Below are 17,088 nucleotides of genomic sequence, written 5' to 3' on the forward strand. Positions count from 1 at the left end.
CTACTCTCAGGACCCCTCCTTTGGTGCAATGGATCTAAACTGTTTCAATTGAATGCCCCAAAAAACTATTATAGGTGTGAGACAACATCAACCTCTTACACAATCTTATGTTTGCGAGAAAAAAAGTTGATTAGTACTCTTAATCATTAATAAATCTTTAATTTTATTGAACTCATGCATGTTTAGCATTTAATATTTTTTTGTTGTTTTTATTCATATATAATTCTCATTTGCTTTGTCTAGTCAGCTAGCTAGCAGTCTCAATCTTTTGAAGATGAAGTGTCGGTTTAGGGATCCGCTTATTTTGCTAAAATTGAAAACTTTTTATTGAAAATACTGTAAATAGAGGTAAAAGTTAGATGACATAGTATAATGGACCTATGAATAGTACCAAAAAATGCAGTGAAACCCATGAATAATAGCAAAAAAAGCTAAATAGTAAAATAAGTTCACGAAAATAATCTATATCAAATGCACACGAAACTTTTTTTGGGGAATGGTGAATTCTTTTCTTTCTAGGTCCTCCTATCTGATTTTTTTCTGACTCAACTTAGATCTCTACGATAACATTCTCCTTCGGCATAATCTTTGCGTCTAGTGAATCGATGAAGGTGAGACAAAATTTGTAAGTGATAGACACATGCACATGAATACTAATCTAAATAATAAAAACAGCTTATGTAGAAAATAATCAAAATTTTACTGCAATATATATATATATATATTAGAAGTCTTTTACATAATCATAATTCTTTTTGTGATTTTTTTGAAGTTAAGATCCCACTTACTATTTATATGGAAATGGTTGTTAATACTTAAAGTCTACAATTGATTTCTCTCCAAAAAAAAATCAGGTGCATCTTACGGGACGACAAAGTTTAGTAACAAATTTGGTTGTAGCTTTAAGTTACAACTCCGTTCAATATCTTTTTGTTGGATGTGAATTTTGATAAATATACTATTGAATTACATTTTCTTCTTAAATTCTCTATGCTTGAAAATTTTGACAAATCCACTATTGACTTGCTAACAATCTTTAAAGATTGTTAGCAAGTCATCAATTGAAATTTTAAATTTCAAAATTTTGTATTCTAAGTGTTTGTTTGGAACAAGCTAAAAAACTTAGCTTATTTTTGTTACTATTTATGGATTTCACTGCATTTTTTGGTACTATTCATGAGCCCCACTATACTTTTCAGCTAACTTTTACCTTTATTTATAATACTTTCAACAATTTTTTTTAATTTCAGCTAAATAAACTATTCCTAAACGGACACTAGAATTATGCATAAAAAAATAAATTTATAGATTGAATATTAAATAAATTCAATTGATACGAAATTTTACATGCATGTTAAGAACATAAACAATATGTAATCCAATGATTAGATTTTCAAAATATGTAATCATGCTAATTTTTTTAGTGGGAGTTGTAGCTTTAGGATACAACTAAGTTTGTAGCAAACCTTTTCCCAACTTATGTAAATTCTAATATATATTGATGGGAGAATTCTAATATATTTATTAATATAGATTCATAAAATAACCTGATTGTAATATTTTTAAAATTATATTGAAAATATAGATATACTTGAAGTTTAGAATTTCACTTTAAAACAATTTAATTTTGGAATTTATCATGTAATCATTCTCATATTTTATGACTTATACAAAAATTTACATAAGAATAATAATGATGAATTTTTTTTCTATTATCACATTTGAAAGGTAATAATAATTTTTTTTTATAAAAATTTTAAAACTCTTACTTCTTTATTTTTATAGTTATTTTTCTTTTATAGGTTTTTTATTTTATTTTATTATTTTTATAAATATGTTAGAATTTCAACCTATAACATCTACTCAATGATGATTATTTTTATCATTAGACTAAGACACCGATCGATTTTACAAGTTTTAAACCTTTAAGGACATTGATAAAAATAATTTTTTTCCCTTTTCAAATGAAGTTTGACATATACAAGAAATGATAACCCATTAATTATGATATACATAGAAAAAAAAAGGAAACATAAAGAGAAAATATATAAAAATAAAATAAAATAAAAAAGTTCAATTTTATTATCCAGGGGCAACTTTATGAACATAAATATGAGATAAGAACCCTTGACCCCTTGGTTCCATTCCTTATCTTGCACAAGTTTTTTCTGACAGTGCATGAATGGACTTTCTTACTCTACCTTGCTCCATCCACCCCGAAATAGTATGTAAATCTTTCTCTATATATATAATTTCTATATTATTTTTATACGTACCTTCTCTCTTAACATTCTCATGACTATCCCCAATTTATTTTATTTTTTTACTTTATTAATATCAAAGCGACCTTGTCAAAGAACACAAAAAATACACTCAATTCGCCTGGCTCCTGTTTTGCACAAATTTTCCTAGCCAGGAAGAAGAGCGGAGATTTCCTAGTCAGAACATCGTAAATGCCTAACATAATCCTATTTATCCCGTCTCGTCCAATTGTCATCCCTTCAACCACGTAATGCCTAACATAATCTTACGCATGAAAGTGATGTTACTCGCCCACCGAAACATCAAGCGTTCACACGAGTGGTTATATAAAGAATTTATGTACTTATCATGTTCCTGAGTTGCTTAAGCCAGCAAGTAACTGCAAAACTTTCTGCTGCACGCGTGTCATGACTTTGGTTAACATGACGACTTTTAGAAGAAAAAATTGAAATATTTTTCCAAAAAGTTGGTAATAATGGAAGACAGCCAGACAAGCGGGTCCAACTGAAAACCTAAACAGAATATTTAAAAGCTGACCCAAGAAAGTCAAAATAGCCACATCATGACCATAAATACAAGATCGTTGTCGCTTTGACAAGTATAAATTTTCTCAAACCCTTTGCACAATTGCACCGGCCGATGCGATTATAGCAAAGAAACATTTTGATACATTCTTTTATGAATTTTAGCTCGTGTTAGCACCATCAGCCTCCAGCATGTTTGATAATTTTCTGGGTTTATGACCAAATCCACCTTTGACAACTGGTCAACCTAGATTAGCATGCCTTGAAGCCAATTGTTCATTCTTATTTTTTTGGCCTTATCTACTCAAATTTGACAAATGTCAATGTCATCATGCTAGTTTATATTATATATATCTAACGATGGTTTTAGGAATGTTTTTAGGGTGTTAATCATAAATTAAATTATATCAAATTTAATAAAAATAGAACTTCATATATAGACCAAAAAAAAAAAAAAATGTAAATACATAAAATCTTATAATTTTTTTTCTACTATATATATTTTTTTATTTTTAATTTTGAAATCATTGCATGATAGTTTATTATTAAAATCCTACAAGCTACATATCTATCAAAATTTTAGTTGTACAAAATTTTTCTTGGACTTTTTATTTTTATTTGTAAGTATCTAATATATTGGTAAAGGGACCAAAGTTTAAGGATAAAATTTGACCTCAAACTTAGTTATAGCCTAAGGTTATGATTCTTACTAGCAAATTGACATGGCTATATATCTTAAAAATCTAACTGTTAAATTACATATTTTTTATGTTCTTAAACACATGTTAAATTTCATACCAATCAGATGTTATTTATTATTTAATCTATAAACTTATTTTTTTGCATATGATTCTAAACTACAAAAACTCGAAATTTAAAATTTTGATTAATGAAATAGCTATTAATCTTTGATTTTTTTTTTAAATTTTGCAATTATGAAGGATATAAGAAAAAAAAATATAATCCAATAATAGATATGTCAAAATTTACATCCAACAAAAAAATATTGAGTGAAGTTGTAGCCTTAGTCTACAATTAAGTTTGTTTTTAAATTTTGTCCAAAGTATAATTATGTTGGGCCTAAAAAAATTCTAAGGTGGTCACAAATTTTTTAAGCATAAAAAAATCATAAATTTTTTTAAAATTATATAATAATAATAATAATAATAATAATAATAATAATAATAATAATAATAATAATAATAATAATAATAATAATAATAATATATTTTTTTTCTATGCCTGAACCCATTATTGAGCCGTACCCCTATATATATATATATATATATATATATATATATATATATATATATATATATATATTATGATGATGATGATGATGATGCTAAAATCGTCAGTAGTTGAAGTCGTCCAGATAGCTCCGGTATAACCTGCAAGAGGGGGGTAACAAATGGGTCACTAGTGTGGTGCCTGCCGGCGAACCTCCGATGATAAAGTTAGAGAGAGAGAGAGAGAGAGAGAGAGAGAGAGAGAGAGTTGGGAAATCGTAGCTGGTGAGAATATATTTCTGATTGTACCCCCTACGTTTGGTGGAGTGAAATATATAGGCCTCTCTTCTTCTAGCTGTTGGAACCACCATTAATGGCGGTTTAATTTTCTCCCTGGGTAACGCCCTTGGCATTCAATGTGGGGATATGGAATCTCTTGACACTTAATGCATGGATATGAAGGCCTCTGAGCTGTCTTTTTATTTCGTCTAAACCGTAACGGCTTGGCTAATAATGGTGGCATTTATGGCTCGTTCCTCTTCCTTAGCTGTGTTTGGACGAACGATGCCTTCAGGCTCATCGGTTGCCCCCCATTCCTTGGTCGTCAAGTCATTTGACGAACCGGGCAATATGGAGGGTCGCCCAACGATCCCTTATTGATTCCGTTTCTATCACATTTATGGTGACGTGACGGTGTGGCACGCTTGGCGGCCATGTGTTGCGTTTTGGTTGGCTGGACGTGGGTGCGTTCCTCGACGAGGCGTTTGGTCTTCCCACATCTCAGTTTTATGGGGAGATTTTTAAAGGCTTTTTTTTTTCCCTTGCCTTTCTTCACTTTTGTTGTTTCTCTCACCTCTGTGTTTTCTTCATCTTCTGCGATTCCTCATTTCCGTGGCTCTTCCTTTTTCTGAGCTCCGGTCGCCTTGGTCTTTCTTTTTGAGGTATGGTACTTTTTCTTTCCTCCCCTTACTTGGTTTTGCTTCGTTTTGCTTCAAATAGGAGCTACTATATTTTCCTTTTTTGATGTATGAGTATTCCGAGGTGAGGTGCCACTGCCCTTCCGTTTCCTTTCTTCTTGCTCGTTTAGGGGCGCTTCTTGGGTCCAGTCTTTGTTCGGAGGTTGGGTCCTTCGCTCCTAGGGGTAGCGCTCTAGGGTTGGTCTTGGCTGATCTTAGTCCTTTACTGCGCCAGTCCTTAGATTGGTTTAGGTTTGTGAGGAAAATGTCAACAAAGGTGAGATCTAGTGAGTTGGACACAGGCTTGTCATCTAGCGACAAGGCCATGGAGGTTGATACTGTCGTTTCGGCGTCTCCATCTTTAAACCCTTCATCTTCTTCACCTGTTGTGTTGAGGGCTTTCCATGCCCTTAAGGAGGTGTGTTCTTTGGACGAGGACACCCTTTTCAGATTTAGGGATAGGTTTCAAATTCTTGACGAAACTAGGATTCGTCTCCCTTGTTCAGACAAGAAGACTTGCGCTTTCAATCTTGGGGAGGTGTGTTTTTATAGGGCTGCTCTTCTGTGTGGTCTCAGATTCCTCATCCACCCTTTCATAATAGAGCTCCTCCACCATCTAGGCATAGCGCCAGGGCAACTTATGAATTCCTGGAGGATTGTTATTAGTTGCATGGAGATTTGGATTATAGTGACGGAGGGAGACATGATCAGGATGGACGAACTCCTATACCTGTACCATTTGAAAGAGTTGAAAGAGTTGAAAGAGTTCGGATACTACGAGCTAGTGCCTTGGGATAGAAAGGCCCGTCTTATCGCAAGTCTTCCCTTGTCATTTCATTATTGAAAATCTAGGTACTTCTTTGTTCTAGAGATGGCTGGAAAACCCTCTCGGACTATCTTTGGGGAGACATCCCTAGGTTGTTGCGTAGGTGGGGCACACCCAAGCTTGGTGCGTCTTCTTTCATCTTTGTTTTTTTTTTTTTTTGTGAAAGTGTTTGCCTTTTTTCCGTCTAACTCTAACGCCTCATATTTGTTTATTTATCGCAGCCAAGACTCGTCCAAAGTTGAAGAGTTGGTATAAAACTCGCGTCAAGAGTGCTTCGGACTACACGAGGACCATCGACGACTTTGACGATTTGATTGACCCTAGGACTTTAGCTCGTTATTTCCTTGGTCTCGAACCTTCTTCTTATGTTTTACGTGCAATAGCCAGGGAGGAAAAAAGTAAGTTTCTAGTGTCTGGGGACCCTCATTTTTCATATTTGGACTTTTTTATTGATATCATGTTATTGGCATTCTTTCACAGAGGTGACGATGAAGTTTAGCTAGGAGCTATACGCCAAGCTAATGGCTAGGAAGAATGAGCCTTTGTCCAGCATCGGCCAGAAACGACCTCGGACGACGAAGGAGGTCGTTGAGACTACCGCGTCCACTCCTATTGCATCCGACCCTAAGGCTGCTTCCCTTGCCTCTGTCGAGGAGATCACTCCTCGTCTGAAGAAGGCTCATGGTAGTGATAAGGGTAAGAGTAAGATGGACTCCAGTGTTTGGGACGACGTTGCCACTGCCATAAGGAGGGCCCACAACGTTGTCACTTCGGATGAGTTGAAAGGTTTAAGTTTGGGTCCCTCTCATGAGCTAGTGAGTCGTCATATTCATAAGCTCATCTAGGTATGTTTCTTGTTTTTGCCGTGTTTTTTTTTAAACAATTCTTGTTTTGCAAATCACCCTTCCTCTCCTTTTTTTTTTTTAGATCCTGGGAAAGGCAATCCATCTCACTACTAGGTATCTGACCAACGAGGAGAAGGTCGTTATGGCCAATTCTAAGGTGGACGCCCTGGAGGTTGAAAGCTCTACGTTGAGGAAGGAGCTAATAGTGGCAATGGACAACGGGAATAAGATGAAGGAGCAGGTCAAGGCGTTGATGACGATCTTAAGGCCGAGAAGATGCTGTTGGAATGGAAGGACGAATAGCTTCAGGTGGCCAAATGTGAAGTTTTCGTTGCTGGAGAGTGTGCTGTACAAGCTTCTAGCTTACTGATGAGTACAACAGCATCTTGCTCACTTGGTACTTCAAAGGTTTCAAGCTGTTGAGGAGGTATCTAGTGAAACATATTCCTAGTGTAAAACTTGAAGTCCTTGACTTTGAAGTCGTGGATAAAGAGATGGAAGCTGACAAAGCTATTTCTGTTGAAGACGTTGCTCCCAGGGAGGACGTAGACAAGGGATCTAGTGGTGGCTAGGATGACCCTGTTGCTTGAAGAAATGTGCCAGAAAAACTCTGCTTTCCTTTCCCTCTTTTTTTTTGTTGCCTCGTTTGTTTTTGGGCCTCTTGCATTTACTTTTGAACACTTTAAAATTTAGGTGCCCTATTTGTTTTTTTTTTTTGGGCTTTACTTCTGAACATTATGTTTTTTTATTTCGAACATTGAATTTCACCCAAGCAACTAAATGACGTATATTTTGTTTCATTCTGGTTTTGCAAATTTCATTTTACCTCGAAGAGAGTTTGAGAGGCCATCATGTTACTAGCCTTGTCATTGGACTTGTGTCCAGGAGGGGATTTATGTCAATGGCCTCATCAAGGTACACTCTCTTGTTCTTATATTCTGAAACTTACATGGCACACGTTATCAATTGCAAATGAAGTAGATCCGTTAATTTTCCAATGCGTATGTTTTGTATACAATACAAACATGTATTTAACCAACAACACACACACACACACACACACACACACACACACACTCTTTCTCTATGCATTGCATATTGCATAAACTAAGGTACATAATTCTTTGGTTTTGAATTTCACTACATCAAGGTACACTCTCTTGTTCTTATATTTTGAAACTTACATGACACATGTTATCAATTGTAAATGAAGTAGATCCGTTAATTTTTCAATGCGTGTGTTTTGTATGCAATACAAACATGTATTTAACCAACAACACACACACACACACACACACACTCTCTCTCTCTCTCTCTCTCTCTCTCTCTCTCTACGTATTGCACATTGCATAAACTAAGGTGCATAATTCTCTGCTACTCTTATACATACGAGAATCAAAGTGAATAGAGAAAGTGGGAAAGTAATACTTCCTCTAACAAATTCTAACAACTTGACTAGCAAATTATACAGAATGTAAAGCGGACTAACAACTAGAAAAAGAGAAGGAAAGAGTTCAGTCAACTACATATTAAAAAAGCTACTTGCAGTTTAGTGATGTAACTCTTTATATGACTTCTAGCTTTAGCTTGAGTTGTGGCTTGTACCATTCTTCAACATGTTGAAGCCATATTTAAAGCATCTTCAAATTTCTCCCTCAAGATTAAGCATAACTGTTAAGAATGACCATCTTGATAAGTAGTGAAGTAAACTGACCAGAACTAATAGGCTTAGTGAAGAGATCCACTAATTGATGTTTGGTAGGAACAAAGAAGGTTTTAATTAGGCTAGCTTGTAGTTTTCCTCTATCCAAGTGTAAATATTCCATTTTGTTCCGACCTATATCCAGCCCCCTGGTTCCAATGATGAGAAATCAAATTGCTACTAAAATGATTAACAACATATGTGGAGCCCGTAACCTAAAAGAGCCCAAAATCCATTTTCAAGCCCAAAACCCATTTTAAGCTCAATTTTCAAAAGGCTTACAAAGAGTTTGTACGCATGTGTATGGACGCATACCTACTCTTTTGGTTAGAAGCCTAAAATTGATTTTTTTTTCTTTTTTGGTGGGATTTTTGGTCAATTGATTTGGCCCGTTAACTGATTAAAGTTTTTTACCATAAACTCTAGCCTCTGCTAAGCCTATAAATGCCCCCACTTTCCACCACCAAAAGGATCCAACTTTTCATAATAGCGGAAGCTCTGCCAAAATCACTCCAAAATACTTACTGAGTTTCTAAAAGTGTGTGAGGATAGCTTTTATGAGCACTTGATTGAGTTTTCTAACCATTTGGTTATTAGAAAACTAATCTTTTTCTTATGATTTCTTAATCACACTAACCTTTTTGTGGTCCTATAGCCATCTTTCCATCAGTCTCAGGTTTCTTAACCATATATCCAAAACCAACCTTTATCCAAGTTGTTGATTCACACATAAAGATGTTGTAGTCGATTTCAACTGAGGGATCGGTCAATCTATGTACCTGTAAGAGTATTCACACCAAAGGTTCTAAATTTTTTAGCTTTTAATAACTCAAAAAACTACTTTATCTATTTTAACACCTCACTCTATAATATACCAAACATCAATGGTTTTTTTTTTACCACTTCATAAAATATTTTTTTAAAATTCTTTTATAATAAAATTTGCATCTCTTTCTCTGTGTCTTTCTTCTCCCAAGCAAAAGCAAAAACAACCAACAAACCCACCATTAACCACTCACGGCCACCACCACCATACCACCATTGCCATCCACAAGTCACAACCCCCACATCATAACCACCTATCCACTGCACATCCACCACCCACCACAAGCGAACTAGCCACAACCACCAACTCCTCATGCTATTGGATGGTGGGCTGTAGTTCAAAGAAAGAAGGGTTAGTGACCCAAAAAAGGGATAAATGGCAACAACAACAAAAAAAAAAGAAGAACAAAAGGAAAGAAGAACTCACCGCCTAGGTGTTGGGAGGAAAAGGATAGCCCATGACATTGGGATTACGCCATCAAGGCCATAAGCATAGATCGTCCAAGGGAGATGTGGAGGGTCAATAAGCTCACCTGTAATAGGCTCCTCCTATTATAGTTTGCCACCATTAGAAATCATGACAAACGAGGTAAAGGAAAAGAAGAGAAGAAGAAAAGATTGAGCAAATACCTGAGCAGTAAGGGAAGGCATGAGGCGAATGATGTTAAACTCCTCATAGTCCAATCCCTCAAGGAGTTGCCCGGCGTAGGGAACGCCAATTGACATTGCACCCTCTCCGCCAAGTAGAGTTCCCTCAAGCCCGCTCTTTTAAAGGGTCGGGTAATCTCCAAAGCAGTGATGGCGACAGGTTCTAAGTCTGGAGATGCAAGAAGGGGCTAGGCGGCCTATGGAGTCTAGTTAACCTATAATGATACAAGGTTAGAAGAAGAGTATCCTAAGGGAAGTGCATGAAGAAGCATGAAAACTAGAACTCTTAAACTTACCTTATTCGAAGTTAACCTAGCAAGGTAGGCCCTCACTTGAGGGAACTCCCTCAGATTTAGATCGATGCTTGGAGTAATGAGACCATACCTCAAAACCCATCGCTACAAAAGGAAGCACAAGTCACAGGTTAGTTTGCAAGATGACAAATGCAACATGACAGTTTGTAACCTACAAATGAAAATGCAAAAAATGGAAAGAGAACTAACCTTAATGAGCTTCCAAGGCCCCATAAGTTGCTACAAGGTGCCCTGGCTAAGAGTATCAAGGGTAGAGTAGAGATAGACGAGACATGCCTGCCCCCAGTTGGCCCTCTGTGCATCTCCAAAGTCTTGAAAAAGGGTCAACCACCTTAAGGACATTGTTTACCATCCATTGGTAAAGAGATAAGCTCCTAACAAGTGAAGAAGAAAGGCCCGGACGCACTCCTCCGTAGTCCTCTGAGGGAAAAGCAAGTAATTTAACACCAAGTCGAAGTAGCAGATGGTCTCAGTGAAGTACTTCCTCCCCAACATGTCAAGACCCAGCTGGATGCCTGACACACCATCCAAATTAATGATAGCCCCTTCGAATCTAAGGCTAGTCATGTGGTAGATGTTGTAGGGAGTCACCATCATCTCCTACGCAGTAATATGAAAGGTGTGAGTAGTATCCCACCACTTCTCAATGAGATATTACACCAAGGTAGCACTTGCGGACCTTTCCAAAAGTAGGCCAATGATAGGCTCGAAGCCTGCCTCCCGGATATAAGCCTTGGTTTCGGGGAAGAGTAGTTTGTACCACTCCACCACCTTGTTGGTGCTTCCCCTACCAGCATAAGGGGATAGGAACTGCAAAATAAGAAGATAACATTAAGAAAAAATGATGAGAAATGGTGTTTTTGATGCAAGAATGAAGATGGAAGGAAGGATGCAGTGATGTTTACATGCAAAATTGACAAAAAAAGGGTGTTAGGATTGCATATAGAAGTGAAATAGTTGAAAAGAAGTGAAAATGGGTAGAGTAAGGCCTCTACCAGGTGTCTCACGTATGCGGGTCAAAGCCCACATATGCTGATAGGACCCCGTGTACGAAGGCCCATCCGCATGTATGTAGAGCCTCAAGAACAGACTTGCGTATGCAAGAACAAGAGCTGCATACGCATGAATCAAAGTTGCGTATGCAGGCTCGAGCCTATGCACATAGAAGCATAGACAAAAATAGTCCTTCGACATTTTCAAGCATACATCATCCAAAATAAATCCTAAACATGTTCCTACCCCTCCTAATGTGTTAGGTTTTCATCTAAACCCATCCCATAACAAAACCCAAGCATTTGCATGGCCAAAAACTCATCAAAATGGAAGATCAAAGAGAAACTTGAAAATGAGAAAAAGTTTGAAAAACTTACAGATTCAATCATGGGAATGTGATTCTTTGGCCGGTATGTCAATGGTGGAGACCCTATGAATCTCATTGCCCCACTCCAACGGGTGAGGGGAAATGCATTATAGGAAAAGACGTAAGAAGTCTTCTTGGCCTTGGGTTCCATTAGAGGAGATGAAGTAAGTTTAGAGGGAAAATGAGAGAATGAAGGAGTTTGAGAGAATGAGAGGATCAGATGGTGTGAAGGAAAAAGAGGAGAGGGAGGTTTTTGTAGAGAGAAAAAAGAGGAGTTATGAAGAGTGTGAAGAGATGGGGAAGATGAAGAGAATGAAGAAGAAAAAGAAACAATTGGTAACCGTAGGGAAAAATGAAAAAGCAGGAACACACCTAATGGCTAAACTACGTGTAGTTTAGTCATGAACCAAAAAAAATACAAAAAAAGGAGGAAAAAAAAAATCTCAAGATTGCCCCAATTAGGCACAAAATCACCAAATTCGAAAAAGGAAGCAGAAGACTCTTCCCCCAACGAAGCATGTACATCCCAAAACAGATCACCTAAATTCAAGAACACTATCCCCAGTAAGGAAGTAGAAGATTCTTCCCCAATGGATCAAGCATATCTAGAACATCATCCCCATGGAAGAGACAGAATATTGTTTCCTGATGGATCAAGCATATCTAGAACATCATCCCTATGGAGGAGGTAGAAGATTCTTCCCCGATGGATCAAGCATATTTAAACAATCCCTAGTAAGGAAGCAGAAGATTCTTCCCCAAAGTTTCCTTGATGGATCAAGTACACCTAAAGTATCACTAATGAGGAAGTAGAAGATTCTTTCTCAAAGTCCTAAGCAAACCATGAAGGAAGCAAAAGATTCTTCCCTAGTGGATCATACATCTACAAAAGCTAGGAGTTTCTCATCTCCAAGTAAGTCATGAAAGAGGTAGAAGATTCTTCCCCAGACATACCTACTCCTCAACGAGTTTTCACCACCCCTAGTGAATCCAACAATTAAGACTACTTGTGCACATATCCTCCAAGAATTGAACATGTAGACACAGTAGAAAAAGGTAAAGATAGAGATAGAGATAGAGAAAGAGACCAAGGTCAACCTAGGCAAGAGCCTCACTAGAAAAGGTAGAGAAAGAAGTGAAGAAGACAAGAGGAGCAAGTCACCAAGAGAAGTTCAAGCTAAGAGCCCCAGACGGACACCACAGAGACTGTATCCTTTTGTTGTTTGTTGGGTTAGCTTAAAGAGTGCCCCTGTTCATTTTTCATTTTTCTTTTTAAGTGACTCTAGGATAGTGAGTCACTCACCATTTGCTTACAAGTGGCAAAACAGGTTCTGGGATAGTGAATATGTCATTGCTAGTTTCTCGAGCAATAAAGGTGGGATCTTGGACATACGAATCCCACGCAGCCCCTCGAAGTTGCACCCCGCCCCATGTATGTGTGATGTGTGTCGTGTGCGTGGGTTGGGCTCGAGTCATATGTTGAAACAAAATGTTTTGTCTTCTATTATTTTGATTCTGTTAGCGAAGCTCACGGATCAAAAGAGGGGCATCTGTAGACATTGCATTTTGTACCCCTTATGATTAGGGCCCCAGTTCTCTAATGATGCTCAAATTCTAAGGCCCAAGGCTAGTTTAGAGCCCAATCAAATATCAAATTGACTTGAGGAGTGTTAAAATGGAAAATATAACCTTTTAAATGAGCAAAAATCTATTTTTGGAAATAAAATGACCGAAGTGGCTCTCGACCCACGTACGTGGGTAGCGGCCTACGTATGTGGGCCAAAGCATGCGCACGCAGGCACCCACATACATAGCTAGGGTTTTAGAAATATTAAAAATGAAAGTTTTCTACTGTTAGGACATATGTGTTTCATTTGTTTAGAACATGTCATAATTTTATGTAATTGGCTAATCCTTTGACAAAACGCATTTTACTTATAATTGGGTAGAATTAGGATGAGTTTTATACTTCAAGAAACTGTGTTTCAAGATCAAGTGTTGAAGTCATCAAGTCTGTCCAAGAAACAAGCTGAATAGTGCAAGATTATTAAAGCTCGACAGCTAGCATGTGTCGAGATTTAAAGAGCTGTTCCAGCCCCGTGGCTCGACAGCTTCTCGACAGCATCTCGATACCTCTATCTGTCGAGGTTTAAGAAAAACAGATTCTGAGTTCTATTTTGATTCCAATCCGTGGATGTGTCTTTGGGCCTTCTTTTCTCCTAACCCTAGACATATAAAAGGATTATTTTAAGGGCTGTAAAAGTGTGGCAAGTTGCACAAGCATTGAGAAATCCTTGTTCATGCAAATTATGACTTGAAACGAAGTTCTTGCCTTAGTTCATATCTCTTGTGAAGAAGTTGTTGTGTCTTTGCATCATAGGATTTTGTAACCAAGCATCTTCTTGATCTTCATTATGTGGATGAATTGAAGAACTTTGCAGCCAATAATCTTCTCTAGTTGGTGATTGAAGTCGCGTACTGGGATCCGCACAATTGGTTAGTCACGTACTTGGGAGCCGTGCATTGAAAGGAGAAATTGTCACTACAGAACAAGTCTAATTGGGTATTGGGGTAAGGGTTCAACTGTAGGTTGGTAAAGTACTTGGGATTCCTTTACTTGTAACCGCTTGTTGTGATGATAGTGAAATTTCGGGAGTGATGACCTTAAATTCACCCGGTGGGGTTTTTGCCGTGTAAGTTTTCCCCATTCGTAAACAAATCACCGTGTCATTTATTTTTCACTGCATACTTAGTTTAATTGGTGATTTGTTTGTGCTACCACGCGTTTGCATGCTAAATTGGTTAATTAATTGAACTTGGCTAATTAATTAATTAATCCATCACAATGGGTCAATACATTTTTGGCCTATCATTTACAATGATGGCTGAGATTTGAAATAAATCCCACATCGTCTGGGAGCCATTTCAAACCTCATTTTTTTTCCACTATAGCCTTATATGGTACATTTTCAAAATGCACAGAGATCCCACGAGAAAAATACAAGATTCGCAAAGAGAGTTTTTCACAAAACACCTTAAACTCAATTTTATTTGATTGCGACCTTTTTTTACCCTAATCCTTTTAGTTTAATGTTGCTAATCACTTTCTTATTGGTTTGTGAATAGACTTGACTAAAGGGAACAGTCAAAATCAAGCTTGGAAAGCTTTTGTACGAGGTATCTAGTCTATTTTTTTTTTTCCTTCTGACTTTAAATACTTCTGTTTGATTTTTGTTTGTTGCAATATGTTTTAATATGATTTTCTAGATTAGGTTTATGTTTTTGTATGCTTAAAATGTATGTTAGGTTGTTAGAATTCCCGTTTTGAGATTCTGCTCTATTTTTGTGTTTTTAGGTTTTCTGAGCAAGAGGCTACGTATGCATAATCTTACCGCACGTAGGCTTGATTATGCGCACACAGGCTTGTTCTTGCATGTGAAAGCCACTGCCTAGAAACCTTAATTTTATTTTTTTGTTTTCTTCTACTTCCACATGTTGTTTTGTTTAGCTTTCTTTTCTGTGTTTTTATGCTTCCAAAGTCTTCTGTTTCACATGTTTGTTTGTTTATCTGCTGTCATATGTTTAGATTAGGATTTCTTAGTTTTAATGCCACGATCATGCATTCATATGCCCATGCATAATGTCATAGATGCTGAGTTGCTGCAAGGTAAGTAAATGGTAAATCATGCATTGGAAATGTTCATGCATTTGCATTATGATCTTATCTTGATGATAGAGATGAATATGCTTGTTTGATGTGCGATTTCATGTCTAAGTGTTTTGGGATACATGTGAAGATCTATGTTTGCTCGTAATGCGTACTTTGCTGCCTTGGTATGATATGATAGAGCATGCTTAGATGCATAACACTAGGGTTTATGTTAGTGCCTTAATGCCATGATTAGATGAATGTTAGGGTTATGTGTGGTTTGGTTTCTTATGCTTTATGGATAGATAAGTATGTTGTTTTGGGATGAATGATGTCATGTTGTGTGCTTAGATGTATGCTAGTGTGTGTGTGAGTATAGATGCAAGTATTGAACACGTTTTTTATAGGGTTAAGATGTGAGACACAATGATGGGAGGCCAACCTTAGGGTTGGACGATCTTGGATGCCTAACACCTTCCCAAGAACGTACCTAAACTCCAAACCCATATCTTTGGTAGTAAGATCAAAAGGTCCTTCCTCGAGAAGACGCTATATATATGGTTTCTAGACCATTTTAAAAACTAGGCGGTGACTCCACACATTTCTATTTTGTCCACAGCAACACTTCGCCTCAGATGCATCATAACACACAAAACATTATTCTCACCAAGTTTTTGACATGAGAATATGGTAATGGGAATGCCCCATTTTCACGGTGAAAATTTGGCAAAGTTTTGCATTTAGTGCGCTATGGTGCACCAGCAAGGTTATGTGCCAATGTATACAACGCATGCCAACGTGCTTGTGCTAGGACAAGCCAGAGCCCCTCAAAGCAGATGTCACTTCGTGACGTGGATCGAGACGATCACACCGCGGTGACTATGCACATAGTATGACATGAATATGCACCTATAGCAATCTCCTTGAGCACATACTCATGCTACAAGGTCAAGAGCATTCATGGCTAGAAAGAGTCACTCACGTAACCTTGAGTCCATCATACAAAGTGCATGATTACCCACACACACCCAGGCACATATATACACACATAAATCATTCACAATGCTATCACACAGAGTAGGAAACTAAGTCAAACATTGCCAACGTTCCACGGGTATGGCTTAACAAGGTATAGGAAATGTAAAACAGACATTGTCATACCCTAGAAATATGGCCCAAGTAAGGAGCAGTAAAAATAAAGGGTACAAGGAGAGGGGGAACCTTAATACATACTCTAGAAAAGAGGCTTAGAGAGAGAGAGAGAGAGAGAGAGAGAGAGAGAGAGAGAGAGAGAGAGAGAGAGAGAGAGAAAGAGAAAACCACTTTGGAGTGGCTAGGCCCCCTAATCTACTGAACATTACCCTTTGTTGGCTTGCATCTTCTTTCTTGCATCCTTGCCCTTTTTGCTTACGCCTAGGAGATTGCACCCTTGCTACAACTTAAATAATGCGTCCAAGTGCAGGATTTTTGCGAAGTAATAACTCGATAAGTCCAAGGTCGAATCCACAGGGAAAAGGGAATTGATTAGCAAACCACAAGAGAATAAAACTAAAATAATAAAGTTTAATTGAAGAGATTTTTTATGGTTTAGTAAAGTTAATTTAAATTGAGAGAAAATAACAATATATTAAGGCGCTAATGTTTAGGGATTCACACACAACCTATCTGTTGGTAGTCTTAACAATATTTATTTTATAACTCAACTAAAATTCATACGAAGGATGATCTTAGTTGGATGATTTAACAATAAGAACTCAAAAATTGATTGTCTAAGGTAGTTTCATGAAATTGATTGATTTTAGGCAAAACAAAACTAGTGAATTAGTTCGCAGGGAATACTAAGCATTTAACATGCTCGGAGTTTACGATAAATCAAAAGATTATACAGAACTAAACACTTTTCTAGATGAGTAAAACAATCAAATTTTTTTTTATAAAAAAATCATTA

The sequence above is a fragment of the Castanea sativa genome, chromosome 11 (assembly GCF_040712315.1).
Source record: "Castanea sativa cultivar Marrone di Chiusa Pesio chromosome 11, ASM4071231v1".
In the NCBI taxonomy this organism is placed as follows: Eukaryota; Viridiplantae; Streptophyta; class Magnoliopsida; order Fagales; family Fagaceae; genus Castanea; species Castanea sativa.